General features: G+C 58.6%; 1 protein-coding gene and 1 long non-coding RNA gene across 5 annotated transcripts in view; one reads left to right on the forward strand and one right to left on the reverse strand.

Annotated features, from left to right (window-relative positions):
- Lingo1 (leucine rich repeat and Ig domain containing 1) overlaps positions 1-16,621 on the reverse strand; it is a 190,255-nt gene that overhangs the window by 86,601 nt on the left and 87,033 nt on the right. The window lies entirely within an intron of this gene.
- Positions 490-4,398, forward strand: LOC120886893 (uncharacterized). The gene is made up of 4 exons (XR_013438682.1): positions 490-1,275; positions 2,008-2,762; positions 2,933-3,399; positions 3,862-4,398. It is a non-coding gene; the product is annotated as an uncharacterized LOC120886893 (long non-coding RNA).

Consider the following 16,621-nt stretch of genomic DNA (forward strand, 5'->3'; position numbering starts at 1 on the left):
GCGCAGACCAGCGGCCACGCTCCTTCTTTCTCCACCAGTCCCAGACTACACCCAGAGTCCCAGAGGAGGCCTTGGCAGGCGTAGACACCCCCAGAGAGGCAGAAACCTGCCTCCCCGGCCAATGCCTACAGCTGCAGCTACACCAGACGCCATGCAGATCCCCTGGAGAGACAGCACAGCCAGGGACGAGCGTAGCAGGACCTGCTGCTACTGAGACTGTGCCAGGGGCTGGGTGTTCTTGCAGCAAATCACCTTGGCAGGTGGCAGGCAGTGGGCAGGAGCAGGATGTGCCCACATCGTCTGATGCTCCAGAAAAGACAGAGGGGAAGAAAAGAAGAACAGGGGAAGGAAGAGGAAAAGGAGGAGGAAGAGGAAGTGGAGGATAAGAAAAATAATTCAAGCTGGCCCTCTTGAGCACGCCCATCCTGGTGCTGGGCTCCAGCAGGCGTGGCTCAGCCCAGCCGAGGGCCTGACTCGGGACAACTTGGCTGTGGGGAGGGGGTGGAGGGGCAGTGCTAGCTAGCTCCCCCCCCACAGGGTTCGTAGACTTGAATCATGGCACCAAACCACTGTGACCTCTCCTAGAAGTCTTGGAAGAGTAAGGTGCCAAATGGCATCTGTTCCTTGGCATTCGGGGTCCTTGGCATCTCTCAGCCTGATCCCTATAATCATCTCCCAGAAATCTAGGTTCCCATCTCCCCACCAGCAGGCCACAGCCGTCCACACACACCTCTGGGTCTTCAATGCCCTTGCTCATCCCCGTCTGACTGCCCAAAGTCCACCCTGATCAAGTCCCACTTCTGCACAAAGCAGTGCTGACTGCCCAGTCCCTGGAGCCCACGCTCCTGCAGTCCCCCCGCCCCAGCAGCAGGAAGAGGCTGAGGGGGGCGAGTAGGTACAAAGCAGGGGCAGCAAGCAAGGCCCTGAGTGGTGACAGCTTGGTGCCTCCTGCTCCCCGCCGGCCACGCCCACCCCTGACCAGGGAGAAGATGGAGGGAGGAGGAGACACTCTCTGCCCTTAAGCCTCAGTTTGGGGGAGAGACAAATTCTCTGCCCCTAGGAGTCACTGGCCTAATGAGGAAGGCCAGCAGTCAGGTCCAGCCGTGCCGTTTGTCTATGCACTGGAGAAAGCTGCCCGGCTCTGGGTACCGCTGAGGCTCCGCAGTGCTGGAGGGGGGAGCCCAGCACCCCTGCAGGACCCCTGGAGAGGCGAAGACGCCAACACGGTTCCTTCAAGCTCACCTCTTCAGGCTCCAGGGCCCGAGCAGTGACACGGTGAGTGGAAAGAGCCGTGTGGTGGCCATCCAGGGGGCTGAGTGGGTGCACAGCAGGGGCACCTGGGCCAGGCCGGCCGGTCAGGAAGGGTCTGTGGGAGGTGCAGGGTGCCGACAGGCGGGTGGGTCCTGGGCAGACTGTGTCTGAGGAGACCCCGTCTCCTCCCTCAGGCCCTCCTCCAACTCCTCACCCACAGGCTTCTGGGTCTCCCCCATAGCTGTGCTATCACTGGACAGCAGCCCCACCGCACCCCAAGGGAGCCACTTTAGCAGGTTCTGTAGACATTGCTGACATTTCCACATGCTGCCATCCTCTGGCTGTGGCCCACCTGGCCAGTCAGTGGGGACCCAGGTGGTCCCAGGAGCCTGTCAGGGCGATGAAAACTGAAAAGGTCAGGGTGGCAACCAAGCCCCACAGCACGGTGGGGGGTAGGGGGTGCCCTGGCAGCCTCTCCCCTCCCCCTGCAGCTCCCCACAATATTCTGGCAGCCCTGGGGGAGGGTGGAGCTTGAAGGGTGGCCCTGGCTGTGCCCAAGCTCTGACCTGGCATGTCCTGGGCCAGGATGAAGGAAAGGGAAGCAGCCGTCCCTGCCACCACCTCCCTACACACATGCACACACAACCCCCTGGGCTGGGGCAGGACAGCAGGGGACAGCAGAGGGGAAGCCACAACCACTCTGTGCCACTGAGGGACACTGAGGATCCAGTTCATTATATCACACGTTCCCCTCAGTGGCCACCAGATCCAGCATGATGCAGACAGGAGAAAGAGAGAGACCTCCTCGGCCAGCCACCCCCGGGAACGGGAAGCGGAGCGGATTCACTTCCTGCTCTGTGCCCAACACAGGCACCAGCACCTGCGGCCACCGCCCTTGCTCACCGCAGCCCTGAAGCAGAGATGATCCTGACCATTCTGCAGATGAGAAAATAGCTCAGAAGAATCATGTGACTCGCCCACAGTCGCACCGCCAGGAAGAGATGGAGCTCAAAATCAGGTCAGCGCTGGGGCAGCGGGGATTTTAGCCAGATGCCCAGGAAATCCCCCAAACAGGTGGAGGAGAGAGCTTGATCCCAGCCCTTCCCAGGAGGCTGCTGGGCAAAAGGACTGGGCAAGTGGGCTGAGGGCAGGGGACTGGACCTATTGACCTCCAGAATCTACCCAGCTGTGCTGTTTGGGAACTGGTGGGCAAGTTCCATCAGCCTCCAGGAGGGTGGGCTGGGGAAGAGGTGGGGCAGCCTGGGAATGCCCAGAGATGCTCTGACCATCGGGGTCCCCCAGGACACCAGGGGTGTGGTCAGGCAGCTCTGACTTTCTGGGGCCACCAACAGAGACCTGAGTGCCCAGGTCCCAGTAGAAAGGGGGCTGGAAGGGAGGCAAGAGGGAGGGGAGGCTCTCTCTTCCAGCAGCCAACTAGCCTGTGGGGAGCCGGGTCCTGTGGTTTTGACAGCAGCGACACGAGCTCGTCCAGAATCTCTGTCTTGCGCGAGGTAATTACAGTTCTTCCCGTGTAATGAGATGGTTTTTAAAGGCCATTCAAAAGAAATTTCCCATAATGAGGTGAGGGGGGTTTACGGTGTTAGACATCAAGGCGGTCGGTAATTGGTGGGACCCAGGCTGAGTCCTGGAGTGAAGCGATGGGAATTTGCGTATTTTTAAGGCGCGAGAGAAGAGCAGGCGACGGCCGAGGAGGGAGGACGGCAACTTGGCCAGAAAAGTTTCTGCCGACATCAGCAGTCCAGTGGGCCCTGAAGAGTGGCCAAGGGCACGGGGAGGCTGGGTCCCTGCTGGACACAGGAGGCTGCTGGAACTGAGCCGGGCAGGGGCAGAGGGAAGACCGAGGGATGGAAGTCTGTAAACAAAGGTGCTGGGGTGAAGGGTTTTCCCAATCTGTGCTGACATAACTAGACACTGGGACCGGGACCGGTGTCCTCAGAAGAGGTAAATTTGCTCAGAGACACGCACGGATGAGAGAAGCCGCGTGAAGATGGATGCAGAGGCTGGAGTGATAGCCACAGATTGCCAGCAACCACCAGAAGCTGGAAGAGGAAAGAACCTCCCCTGGAGCCTTCAGAGAGAGCATGGCCAGGCCGCCATCTTGAATCTAGACTTCTAGCCTCCAAAAGTGTGAGGAGTGAATTCTGTTGTTTTAAACTCCAGGGTTTGTGGTCATTTATTATGGCAGCCCCAGGAAACGAACACACCATTCTAACAACTGCAGCCATCCAGCCAGCGTGGGGAGGTGGGGAGGCCCACCTACTGGAGAACACAAGCATACCCCCGGGGCAGGTGTGTCCTGGATTCCCTGGTGCTCTGAACAGCTCCCAGAGCAGGGTGCCATGTCGTCTCTCATCTGGCCTCACTCTAAGCAGCCGAGGGAACAAAACATGACAGAATTATCATCCCCACCCCACAGCTTTGGAAACTGAGGCAAATGACCTGCCCAAGAGCACAGTGGCCAGTCAGAGCCACAGTGGGCCTGGAATCCTGGAAACGTGGCAGTCAGTGTGTGGCTCTTTGAGGCTCGTCACCCCTGTCTTCCTTTTGCACCCTGTCTGTCTCTAATTCAACTGTGACTTAATGTCTTAGAAGGCAGAGAAAAATCCAGTCTCCCTGGACCCAGCTGCTGCAGACTATAATAACATCGCTACTGAAGGGCCTTCCCGATGTCCCCTGAAGTGGCACTGCAGGCCCACTGCCCTGACGGGTGAGCCCTGGTAGAGTCACCAGGAGCCTCTTAGACAGCACTTGACTGAGAGAGGCTGCACTGGTCAACCAGACTCTATGGAGCACTTTCTGAGTGTGCAAGGAGGGCGGGGAGAAAGCCTGGGGGAGGGCAGGGGCTCACATCTCCTAGGAGACAGAGTCCCCGAAGAGCACAGCACTCAGGGAGACATCCTTGGGAATCCCCAGACCAAAACTGACCTCTGGCTGAGCAGTCCAGTCCCCCTTAGGAGGACGAAGGGAGATGGCAAGTGCCCAAGAGAGTTGGCCTAAGATGGGCACCCAGGGGCTGGAGCGGTCAGCCCCAAGGTCAGGAAGGAGGAGAAGGCAGCCCAGAGGCAGCAGCTCCCCCTGCCCCTTCTGGGTCAGGCTGATCACCACACAGGGTCTCCTGCCCGAGGAGCTGGAGACCCGCGCGGAGGCACCAAGTAAAGCAAGAGCTCGAGGCAGGCCGCCAGCCGGGGCAGCCTGGCTCTAAATGCTGGTTAATTGGCGCTGAGTGGCCAAGGGATGTGAGGAGATGACTTTGAAGTCACCTGGTGTGATGTGTCCAGCAGGAATAATGGGCCACCCAGCTAGCAGAGAGTCACGCTTCCTTCTAATTAGGTGCCGCTTTGAACACGGAGGCATCAGATTAATGAGGCTTACAGCGCTCACCCGCGCAGCGTGGCGGGCTGCCTCTGTTCTGTGATCGCAGTCTGTTGCCAAAACCTTGTTCTCTAAATCAAAGTTTCTCCTGAAACTCTGCTTTGGGTTTGCACTGGCGCCAGCCAGAGAGCCAAGCCTCACCTCCCTTCCTTTACTCTACATTCCAGCTTTTTTTTTTTTTTCTCCCTCTCTGGAAAAGACATGCAGGGTGGGGACACCTCCTGCAGCCCAGCTGGGGGCAGGACAGGGCTGGGTGGCCCCCCCTTTGTGGAGCACGCTGGCTCAGGGCACATGCGAGCTGGCTCACCACACCCAGGCCCGCAGGCCCCTCCAGCTCCGCTCTTGGCAGCTTGGGGGCGGGCCAGGCCTTAGAGGATCCACTGGCTGAATTCCCACGCCTGGCATCTGTTCCAGAGCCTTCGGGGGGCTCTGGTTCACTGATTTTGAGAGAGAATTGAGACATCGGCGGTGGGAGCCAAGCGGCTCGGCCTTCTGCCTCTTCTGCTCTGGTGGGACGCTCCCCTCCCCTGTCCCACGCGGGGCCTTTCTCACCCAGCTCCTCTCCCCTGTCCCCTCCAGGAGGCTGGTCCCCTCCAGGAGGCCGCTCCCCTCCATTTCACTAACTGCCCCCCCTTTCAAAACCCAGCCCCACCCTGGCTCCTCCTTGGCCACCGCAGCCACTGGATACTTTTTTCCTTCACCCAGAACTTTCAGGCCCAATCCGTTTCTTTGAAACAGGGATTTTTTTTTTTTTGGCCTGTACTCTATTGTTTAATGTCACTATCTTCGCTTATTATTTTGTCCTGCCTCTGTTATGACATTGTGGCCTAAGGACAGGAGCGTATCTGTGTGACACCCTCCATCAGCACTCTAGGGAAAGAAGACACCACCCTGTCCTCACTCCTCCCATCTGAGGCCCTCGGGCTGCTTCCCTTATGGGGCGGCTGGAACATCCAGATGACACTGGACAAAAGCACATATTCTGGGGGGGTAGGTGGCAGAGCAGGGGGTGGGGTGTCCCTGGGAGAGTGTAGGAGAAGATGACGGCCAGGGAGGCTGGGACCACTGGGGTTGGACGAGTTGCTGAGCCTCGGTTTCCCTTTGTCTAAACAGGGTTGGCCCCAGGACTCACAGGATGTGGTTAGACCCAGGCAGCCCTTGCCTCTGGAGTGTGTTCTGCCACTAGCTCTAGGAAGAGGGCCCAGCCCACAGGTGGAGGAGCTGGAACTCGAGCCCAGGAGGCACGCCTGGAGGCTCCAGGATCCAGCCTCTTCCCCACCGCGTCACTTCCCAGCAGGCCGCACTAGGCTTTGGCAGCACCTGTTGTTTGTGAACCTCCATGAACCCTCCCTTTTTCCATCTGAGGTGTGGGCACTTTGCCGATGATTTCTTCAGGGCAGGGCAGGCTGGCCAGCTCCCTGCTCTCTGGGTCCCTTTCAGACCAGGTCCAAGTCCTTCTCACCCAGAACATTCCTGCCCCTTTTGTGCCCACCCTGTGAGCAGGGCCACCCCCATCTGCCTTGTCACTTTCTGGCCACCTGCCCTCATCTATAGAAAGCCGCCATCTGTCTCTCTCTGCACCTCAACCCTTGCCGTCCTCTTGTGACTTCACGGCGCCAGAGGTGACCAGGGCAGGGGCTCTCCATTTCTCCGTGACCTTGGGCTTCCATTCCCTCCAGGCTCTTTTTGAAAGCCCCCCGTGGGCCCAGTACCCCACAGCCCTTGGCCAAACCCCAGCTCGGCTCTGCAGCTCCTCTGTGCACACTCCTTCCCCACCCTGGACCTTCCTCTCTCACTGGCCCTCACTGCCTCCTCCCCACCCACCTTTGCCCACGGTGGGGTCCACAACCATCAGCATCACGAAGCCACAGATGCCCAGCCCCTCCCTTGGCAGCACCTTCACGATGCCCCAGCACCAACCCAACAAGCCCCCTGCAGCAGCCACAGTGGGGAAGCTAAAGGCTGTGCCCTCTGTGAGCCCCAAGTCTCCAGCAGCCAGTGGCCCTGGCAGCGGCAGCCCCAGCAGCCCACGTGCCTTCCCCAACATGGCGACATGGCCTGTTTGCGCCCACTGGCCTCCCAGGCTCTGCCGGCCCCGTCACCCTCCACCGAGGAAACGGGAGCCCTTCCAGCAGCCCCTCTTCCCGCCCGTGGAGGCACGTGGCCCATCAAAGGCTATGGCTTCCCTGGGCTTGGAAACGCCCTTCTGGGCCCAAGGAATGTGGCCCCATCGGGTCATCTTTGTCCTCGCCCATGGACCCCGCGTCCTTCCCGCCAGCACACAGTCACGTGCTTCTGTCTGCCACCCTTAGGAACCCCTCCTTTAATTACACGGAGTGTAAAAGAAAATCAATCTCAGAAGGTTACATATTGTTTCGTTCTATTTTTGTCACGCTCAAGAAATAACAAAATTATAAAGCTGGAGGACAGTCTGTGGGGGAGGGGAGGTGTGGTGTCAGGTCTGTGTCTTCACGGTGGCAGGAATGACATCAAGCTGGGACAGAACCACAGACACACACACACCACGCCCGTCCACCTGGTGACATCTGAGCAGGTCTGTGGACTGTGTCAGGGCTGATGACCTGGCGTTGGTCCTGACTGGAGGTACGCAAGAGGCAACCCTGGGGGAGGAGGGAGGTGCCCAGCACCGTGACCGCCACTGGCTTCACCTTCCTTGAGGGGCCTTCTCTTGGCTTCTGGGAAGCCGCGGTCCCTGGCTCTCCTTGGTCACCCTAAATGTCTGAGTGTGCCGCTCGGCCCCCCAGGGCTCCTCCTCCCTCCCAACTCTGCGCACTGTCGAGCCAGGGTCCAGGCCCTGCCCTCCCCCACCATCCACAGGGCTTCCTGGGGGATCTTAGTATGCTTGTCTGTCCGGGTGTCTGTCTGTCTGTCTGTCTGTCTCTCTCTCTCCAGTGCTGGGAACTGAACCCAGGCCCTCTCGCACATGCTAGGCAAGCACTCAACCACTGAGCTACACTCCCCTGTCCTGCTACACTAGGTCTTCAGGTGCCATCTCCAGCTGCTGGCTCCCTCACCCCATGCCCTGCCCAGATGTCTCCCCTGAACTCCAGGCTTGTGAACCCAACAGCCTACAGGGCAACTCTGCAGGAGGAGGTCATCAAAAAGGAACTCCCATCTGTTGGCCCCTAGTCCTGACCCTCACTGCTCCTCCTTATCTCAGGAAACGGTAACCGGGACTCAAGCCAGGAATGGAGGGTCCTCCTCTGCCCTCTGCATGGCCCCCCCAGCCCCAGTTCCACTAGAACCATCTGCCCTTCTCCATATCAGGGTACCACGTTACCAAGCCTCCATCTCTTGTGCCTTACCCCATGGTCCCTCTCGGGCCCTCCTCAGCAGCCCAAGAGATCTTTTCAAAACTTAAGTCGGATCGTCTGGCCCATGAGCAGCTGCCCCTTGGAAAACACTCCCTGGTCCCAGAGCACCCGGCACACCTCCCCCACCACAGGGCCTCAGGGTCCTCCTGGGGGTGCTCCCCCCCAGGAGTCCAGGTGTCCCGTGCATCCCTTCACTGTCCGCCAGCCTGCACACAGTCAGCCCCAGCATATAGTAGGTGCTCCGTCCTGCTTGTTGAGGGTCTGAACCGGCCTCCCCCATGCTCCCTCCCGGATGAGGCTGCTTGGTGTGCAGGGGAGGGTGACCCATCTCTGATACCCACACACTCCACTCTCCCCAAACAATAACTGAGACCCAGATGACTCGGGGACATGACAATCCCTGTCTTGGCTGGGAACTGCTTCCAGAAGTAAGAGCTGGGTGTTTTATGGCCCCAGGAAAACATCAGCCTTAACAGGCTAAAATCATCACCCCGAGGCGTCCTCTGTGCAAACGCCCCGAAACCGAGTGCTCGGGGCAGAGAAGGGCTACTCCCCTCTGTCCTGGCTGCCTGGAGCCCCGAGCTCCCGGAACTGGACCTGCTGGAGCAGGGCTCAGCCTACTCTACAGGTGACCATGGTCCCGTGGGCTGGGACACTGCTGTGCCTTTTGTGGGGCACACAGCCGGCGGTCAGGATGGACCCTGTCCCTCCCTTTCTTGCGTCATCAGGCGCTGGAGGAAAGGTGCAGCTGCAGGCCTGCCAGGCAGCATCAGGACCGGGCAGGGCGGGCTGATGCACCGGTGAGCTGGGCACTGCAGCTCGGCTCAGCCTGCATCCCTGTAGGAGGAGTGCAATCCTAAGACAGGCCCCGTGGCGTGTACTCCCTGCCACAGCAGGGCATGGGAGGGAGACGGTTTGGGCTGGTGCCCTCCCTGGTGCTGCAATGCCAGGATGTGAGCCATAAGGGGGTGGAGCTTCAGAGTCAGGCAGACACCAGTTCAAATCCGCCCTCTTCCACTATCAGCCTGGGTGGCCCTGGACAAGTCACAGAAGCACGCTCAGATGCAACGTCCTCATCTCCACCAAGAAAGAACACAGGCAAGATGTCTGCATGCAGTAGGTGCCTACTAAACACCCATGCCCTCCCTGTGCATGGGCCTGCAATGGTCCCCTGATTCCTTCTGAGTCATTGTAAATATTTTCAGTTGGCCTTGGCACTCTCAGATGTCCTCCCTACCTGTCCTCAGCAGGTGACCAGGTCCATCCCTCTCTCTGCCACAGAGGCCAAGGGTCATGCCAGCTCCTCCAGGAAGTCCCCCTCGATGCTCTGACTGGTGCCCGGCTCCCCTCACTTGCAGCAGTGTACATGCCGGACGTGTGAGGCTGGTGGGCCTGAGCAGGTGTACCTAGCGGGTCCCTGGAATCCCATGGTCATGAGGTCAGGGGATGAGAACATGCCGTGTGTGTGTCCTACAGCAATGACCACAAATACCTAACACTGCATTTGCTACGTATCAGGCACCTTCAGGCAACTCATCAATCTGCACTACAGTCATGAGGGAGGCTCTATTCTTATCTTTATTTTTTTTATGGGCAGGACAACTGAAGAACAGAGAGGTTAAGTGGCTTGTCCAAAATCACACAGTAATAAATGCCAAAGCCAGATCTGCACCCAGGCAGTTTATCCCCACAGTTTCTGCTCCTGACCCCACTCCACACACTCATCCCCTCAATACAGATGTTGTGCCTCAGTTTAGGCCCTTTCTCGAGTCCTGCAGAAGTTTGGGAATCATCCAGGGTTGACCGTGGTGGTACTCTATGACCCTGGAGGCCAAAATACAGGCAGGAACACACACACACATACGTACACACCCATGCAGCATTGGTGAACACATGCACACCTATGCACATGACTTGAGTAAAGGGCCACCTGCCACCAGCTCCATGCTGAGTCTCCCCCTTGGCAAGCCACGACACACGATGTCGTAGATGTTAAATTCAAAGTCTGGTCCACCACGTGGCAGGATACCTTTGTATAGGTGATGACTTCAATGCTCAGAGAAGGCTGGATACTCCTCTTAGGTCACACAGCAAATGAGGGCAACACTGGGCCAACACCCAGGCCTGGGAAGCTGCTGACAAGTGCTTTCTCACACCACCCCAAGGTCCCCTCGAGAATTCCCAATTCTAGACATTTCCCCTCTTCCTACTTGATTTGAGCAGGACAGGAAATAAGGGGAACAGAAGAGAGGAGAGGAGGTGGCAGGAGGGCAAGGCGGCGCCACGAGCGGCGGGTGCCTGGCTCAGCCCCTGCCCGCAGCCACCTTGAGAGGAGCGCAGCAAGGCGGGGGTTAACTCTCTGCCGTGGAGCAGAAAATGAGGTTCCAGTTATTAGTTGATTTATTGCTCTGTCCTCAATCTGCGCTCAGGTCCTGGAAGGAAATGTTCCACTCGAAAGCATTAAGCGTCTTCAAAGAGCAGAGGCATTAAAAATTGAAATCATAAAGTAGACACGTAAATACAGTGCAGGTGGGGGACAGCCCCCAGCAGGCTGGGGCAGGGGGTCCCCGTGGTACCAGGTAGCTACATGCACGTAGGAGCCAACTGCGTCTCGGGGTGAGGGGGATGTTCCTTCCCGGTAACGGCGCCCAGAACCCAGCGCAGAGCCTGAGCCCCGTCAGGAGTGCACCTCATCTTGGGCTCCCATCGGCCCCGTCTGAAAACATGGCTCCATTCCGGTCAGAAGCTCAGCCCAGCCTGTGGGACAATGGGGGAGAGGGATGGGGAGGGAGGCGGACAGCGAGGAGGGAAGGGGAAGGGCAGCCCTACCATGCATGGCTCCAGGCAGGCGCTGTGTGGGGGCAAGGGCAGCTGGGCCTCGGGCATGGACACAGGGCACCGCGTTATCAGCTCTCCTGCGGTGGAGGCCCGGGAGGCGGTGGAGGCCCGGGAGGCCACGCAGCCCCGCTCCCTGCACACGAGGCAGAGGTCCCCAGAGCTGGGCCCGCTGAGCTGGGAGGGGGCCAAGGCCTGCCCAGAAGCTGGCACCCAAGAGGATCCTCGCACCAGCCAGAGGGCCACACCGTCCTCGAGAACGGGGATTCCCAGCCCAGGCCGGGGCCCACACCTCCACTACCCCCACCCCCCTAGACAGCCATCTCTCCCAGCCCCAGGGAAGGGCCTCACATGTCCCTCAGTTGCCACATGTCCCACATGGAATGACACACCTGTGAACAGGTAGGGTCAGAATTGAAGAAACACAGCACCTAACACATGCCAAGTGGCACATCACCCACACGTTCACGTACCCATGCACGGGTGAGCGCAGAAGCAGGCATGTGTACACATACACGTTTCTGACACTTGCACACACGGAGAAGCACCCCCCACACACAGCTGCGTGTGCACGGGCGGACATGCCGCACACTGCAGGTTCACACACACCTGCTCAGGTGCATGCCCCGTCCCCAGACCCAGGCCAAACCCTCCACCCCGATATCAGGCCCCAAAGACACAAGCCGGGAGCCAGTCTGCAGGCCTCTCCTGAGAGAGGAACAAGGATCTAGCATCACTTCCTCTGGCAGTGGGGACCCCTGAGAGCCAGCCCCGTGCTCTTGGCCACTCCTATGACCCCCTGGGGTCAGGAGGCCTGGGCTGGATGTCTTTCCCAGACCCTGGTTTGGGGCTGTGTGACCTGGACGAGCCCCTATCCCTCTGGCCATGCACTCTGGGCTGCAGGGGCCTCCCGGACTGTGACAGCCTCCGCCTGAGCTGGGCAGCAAGACTGGGTCTTCATCTCTAGCAGCAAGAGAGGTGCGAAGGGGGCCCAGGGAGGTGGGCAGAGCTACAGTCGCTGTCAGGGACAGGGTGTGGCCTGGCATGAGCTGAACCTGAGCAAACACGGCCGGGAGGGGGCAGGGTGGGGACCTGGGAGAGGCATCTCTAGAGAGGGGACCTCAGGGTGGCACACAGGCCTCCGTGCCGGGGCTCTCCTCCTGCCTCCTCAAGAGTAGCAGGCCCAGCTGTGCCTGAAGCCCTCGGAGGATGTGGTAGGGAATGCCACAGTCTCCTGCCAGCACCTGAGACACTTCCCCTGGGGCCTGTGGGACCCATCTCCACTGGGGGGGGGGGTCGTAGGGCGCCAGGGCTTTGACCTTTGTGAGACAGTACAAGCCTGGTTTAGGTAGGAGACCCCTGGAGCTCAGTGGCACGTGGGCCGAGGTGTTTGCCACACACACACACACACCCCTGCACTGACACACCATGTCTCACCCCTGCACACTCAGCTGCACACACAGCCAGGCTCTGACTTATACACCAACGCTCACAACTCACTCTCCCCACACACACGCACAAGCACCCTTGTACCCACGCGGACGCCCCCGCACACAGACGCACGCATAGTCACACCCTTCCGTGGCGCAGTCTGCCTGAGCCACTGCTGTGACCACTCACGACTCCAGATGAGCAACCGCGGCAGAGCGAGCGGGTGGTGGAGGCGCTGGCCCAGCCCCTGCTCTCGGCCTCCAAAGCCGCAGCTCAGCTTCCCAGGGTGACCCTGGGGGCCCCTTCCCACCACTGCCCCTGACTCCCTCAGGTCTCACTGGCTCAGCCTCTCCTCAAACGCCTGTTGTTATGGTTGTGACCTGAAGTGTCCCCTAAACTCAGGTGCTGAAGGCTTGGTCCCCAGTGCAGCAGTGTCCAGAGGTGGGGTCTTTGGAAGGTGACTGGCTCCTGAGGGCTCTGACCTCCTCCATGGTCTGATTCATTGATAGAATTTAGTCACAATTTAGTGAACTATCGGGAGATGGCAGAAAGTTACAGGGTGGGGCCTAGCTGGAGGAAGTAGGTCCTTGGGGGGGTGTGTTTGAAGGTTATATTTGTCCCTGGACTATCTGTCTGTCTGTCTCTCCCTTTCTCTCCGGGCAAGCTCTGCCCTACCACATGCTCCCAACCACATTCTGCCTCAACACAGGCCCAGAGCAATGGGCCAAGCAACCATGGACTGAGACCTCTGGAACCATAAACTAAAAATACATTTTTCCTCCTTTCGGTTGATTTTCTCAGGTATTTTGTCACAGGAACAGAAAGCTGACTAACACACATGTTGGCCAATGCCTCCCCTTTATTAGGAACCCCTGCTCCTGACCACCAGCTCCAGCGCCAGCCTGGTGCCCTGCCCACCCACCAAGGCCCAGAGGAGCACCTGTTCCCCGCTCCATCCACCCCCTCCACTCCAGAAGCACTCCTGGCCTGGGGAACCTTGTTCCCCCACATGTAATTTTTCTTAATTGGGAGCTCATTAATTATCCCTATGCTTTCCAGAGGAAATAAACAGCAATTAGAGAAATAAGTGCTATTTTCATTCTCCAGCAGACTCAGCATCGGCGCCCGGCCCACCCAGCCCAGCCCGGCCTGCCCAATGGCCCGCCCAGCCGCCTGCTGGATCCCCCTGGCCGCCCCCTCTGCCCGCATCCATCCTACGTGTGGAGCCAAGTGCCCGCCACCAAGCCACCCTGGCAGCAGGTTGCCTCTTGGAATCTGCGTGAAGAACCATAAATTGCTGAGAAAGGGCCTCCTTCCCTGTGCAGCAGAAGGTTAGAGTGTTTAAAGAGAGCAGTGGAACTGTTTTTATTAATCAGAACTGCTATAAAGAAAGCATTTTAATTAACATAATTATCCCGATTGAGAAAAGCAGTCCTTATCCCATAGATACTTTTCAGACTAAAGATGCAAGCTGTCACAATCAGTCATAATTAAGTAAAGCGAGCTATTTTTTCCCCCCTCGCTCTTTTCCCCTCTTGGGCACTGGCTCCTCCTTGGGTTCTATCCCGGAGGAGAGACGCAGCAGATGCGACACCCTCCCCTGCGGGTCCCCAGCTGCATTCCAGAAAGAGCAGCAGCGCCCCACACCCCAGGCAACCTGCCTCGGGCTGCACCCTCCTCCCTCCCAGGTTGGCTCCAGCCTGGCCTCCCTGCCTCCTGGAGGAGGAACACGGCTGCCTCACCCCCCGCATCCCTCCTGGACACCGGAAGGGACTTTCCTGGGCCAGCAGGGCCCAGAGGGGAGAATGAGAGACCTGGAAGCCAATAGGCACCTAGACCACCACCCTGGTCCAGACGGCCAGCCCCGCCCACAGGGACGTTCACATTCCCCCCTCACCAGCCCTCCTGGCCACCCTTGGCTCAAATCTAGGCCATTTCCCCACATAACACCCAGGAATCTATCCATACCACAAATCTAAGTATATCACTCTCCCTTCCTTCCTGGGCCTCCTGGGGAAGGCGTGGCCCTAGTCCCCTTCAGCCACATCTCCACTACACCTCCCCACACCTGCTCCACTCCAGCCACACTGGCCTTGCAGATTCCCCCTCAAACTTTGGCCACAGGACCTTTGTATGTGCTATTCCCTCCAGCCCTGGCCTCTCACCCTCAGTGCACACATTCATTTGCACAGTCCAGTTGAGTGCCGCCTCCTCGGGAAGCCCTCCCCTACCTCTTGGACCTGGTCAATCCTCTCTTAAATCCTCTCTCTTCTGTCCCTTGGTAGTGGGGACACAAGAGTCTTACAACACTGCTGTCCCTTTGTTTACCGAAGTACCCTCCATTCAACTGTAAGCTCCGTGAAGCAGCCAGAGACCATTCTTTTTTTTTTTTTTTTTTTGTCATTTGGTTTTTGTTCACTGTAGTGTCCAGCACTCTGCCTGAGCTAAGTCCACACCTGTTCTGGCCTCAAGAATGTGTTCTGAATTAGGAGGAGAAGGGAAAGAGAAGCGCAGGAATTCCACCTGTACCGTGACACCCTTAGGTGCGGAAGCCGGGCTGGGTGGCTCTCAGGAACCTTCACCTCTCTTCTGGGCCTCAGCTTCTCCATCTGGGAAATGGGCAGCCTGAAGCAGGTAACGTCCTCTGCCCCTCACCCCAACATCTAACACCCTGCCAAAGCTGCAGTTCTCCCTGCTCTCCCCTGGCAGAGCTGACAAATCCACCTGTTCCCAAGTACCTGCCACCTCCACGGCCACCCAGGAAGGGTGAGGCCGGGCGCTGGCTGTTCCCAGCGCCACCCCCAGCGTCTGCAGGTGATGCGTGCGTAGGTGACACCACAGACGTATTTCACCCGACATGCCGCAGACGCCTCCCTGGGAAGGTGCTTGTTTTTTTAGTACATCCTAAACAGGAGCCTGCAAAGTGTGCTGTCAGCGCTTTTTAAATGGCTTGTTAATGCCCCCGTAAAGCTCAGCACACCAGGCCGGAGGAGGCAGCTCGCCCGGCAGCCTGGACATCCTCGCAGCCAGCTGAGCCTCGGCCCAACCCGGGAGTGTCTCCCCGGGAGTCAGGAGGCCCAGGACTAGACTCTCCCCAACAAGCATATGCTCAGAGCCCTCCCAGGGACCCAGGCTTGTCAACCCTTTGGAGGTGGCAGGAGGCAGGCTCAGGCCTTGCCAGCGGAGGAAAGAGAACTAATCACTGGCCTTGTAGTCCCATGGCCCAGGTTCAAATCCTTATTTGGCTACTTAGTAGCAGTGTGACCTCAGGCCAGTGACCAAACCTCTCTGGGCCTCAAGTGTCCTCATTTATTAAAGGGCAACGTGAACTCCTCCCTCAAGGCTATTTTGAAGTAGGAATCAGGTAACAGATGCCAAGTGCCAGGTAGCACAGGATTTTTTAAGGTGTGGTAGTGGTATGATGGGTTATTACATGTTTTAAACGGCTTTCTCTTTTGGAGATGACACTGATATATTTATTAATAGAATTCTATAATGTCACAATAGCCCAGCAGTGGAGGTCAGTCAGCAGGCACAGAGGCAGCCAGTCTGGTCACGACTGACGCTTACTGGTGGGGACAGGGGTTCAACAGACTGGTCCCTCAATAGAATGGTCCCTCCCTTCCGAGGGACACACTCTCCTGCCTCAGAAGCCTCCAGCCTCCCACAGGACCAGGTTCAGAGACTGGCCCCAGCACCTGAAGCCCCAGGAAGGGGCCTTCTGGGAGCTGAGCCCTCCAGATGCCCCCAGAGGCTCCCACAGCCACACAAAGGGAGGCAGTGGGGGAGGAGCCTTGCAACTGCCTCTGGGAGCCCGGAGGAGGCAGGCGGCCTCTCTCTTCCAGGTCCGAATTCCACTGTCTCAGCTGTGTGATCCAGGGACCCTCAGTTCCCCTCTCTGAGCCTCAGTCAGGGGCTTAAGTGGGACAACTAATAGAGCCACGTAGCAGCAAACCTGGCCTGAGGAAAGTGCTTCATCAACCTAAGACTCCCCTGCCTTCCCCATCAAGTTTAAACATGACCCTTGTCACCTGCTAAACGCAGTGCTGGGTGGCTGACCTCTTCCTGGGTACCAGCCTGCAGACCTGAGGAGATCCATCCTGTCCTCCAGAAGTTCCCAGGGGAACTTTTTTGTGGCCAAGATGAGGATAATAATGATGATGGCATCCGTGGCTGACTTCCTGCGGGCTGTCCATGCGCCCAGCAAAGGGGTGAGGAGCCGGCTCCTCCTGCCCCTCTCAGTCCTCACTACCACCTACAGGAAGTGGTCTAAGGAGCTCCCAGAGGCAGACATGGGGCAGGTTACTGCAGAGCCAGGGCGGCAGGGAAAGGCCATGCCCCTGCGTGGGCCTCCCCAAGGAGCCGGTGGCAGACAG

This window comes from Ictidomys tridecemlineatus, chromosome 5 (assembly GCF_052094955.1).
Source record: "Ictidomys tridecemlineatus isolate mIctTri1 chromosome 5, mIctTri1.hap1, whole genome shotgun sequence".
In the NCBI taxonomy this organism is placed as follows: domain Eukaryota; kingdom Metazoa; phylum Chordata; class Mammalia; order Rodentia; family Sciuridae; genus Ictidomys; species Ictidomys tridecemlineatus.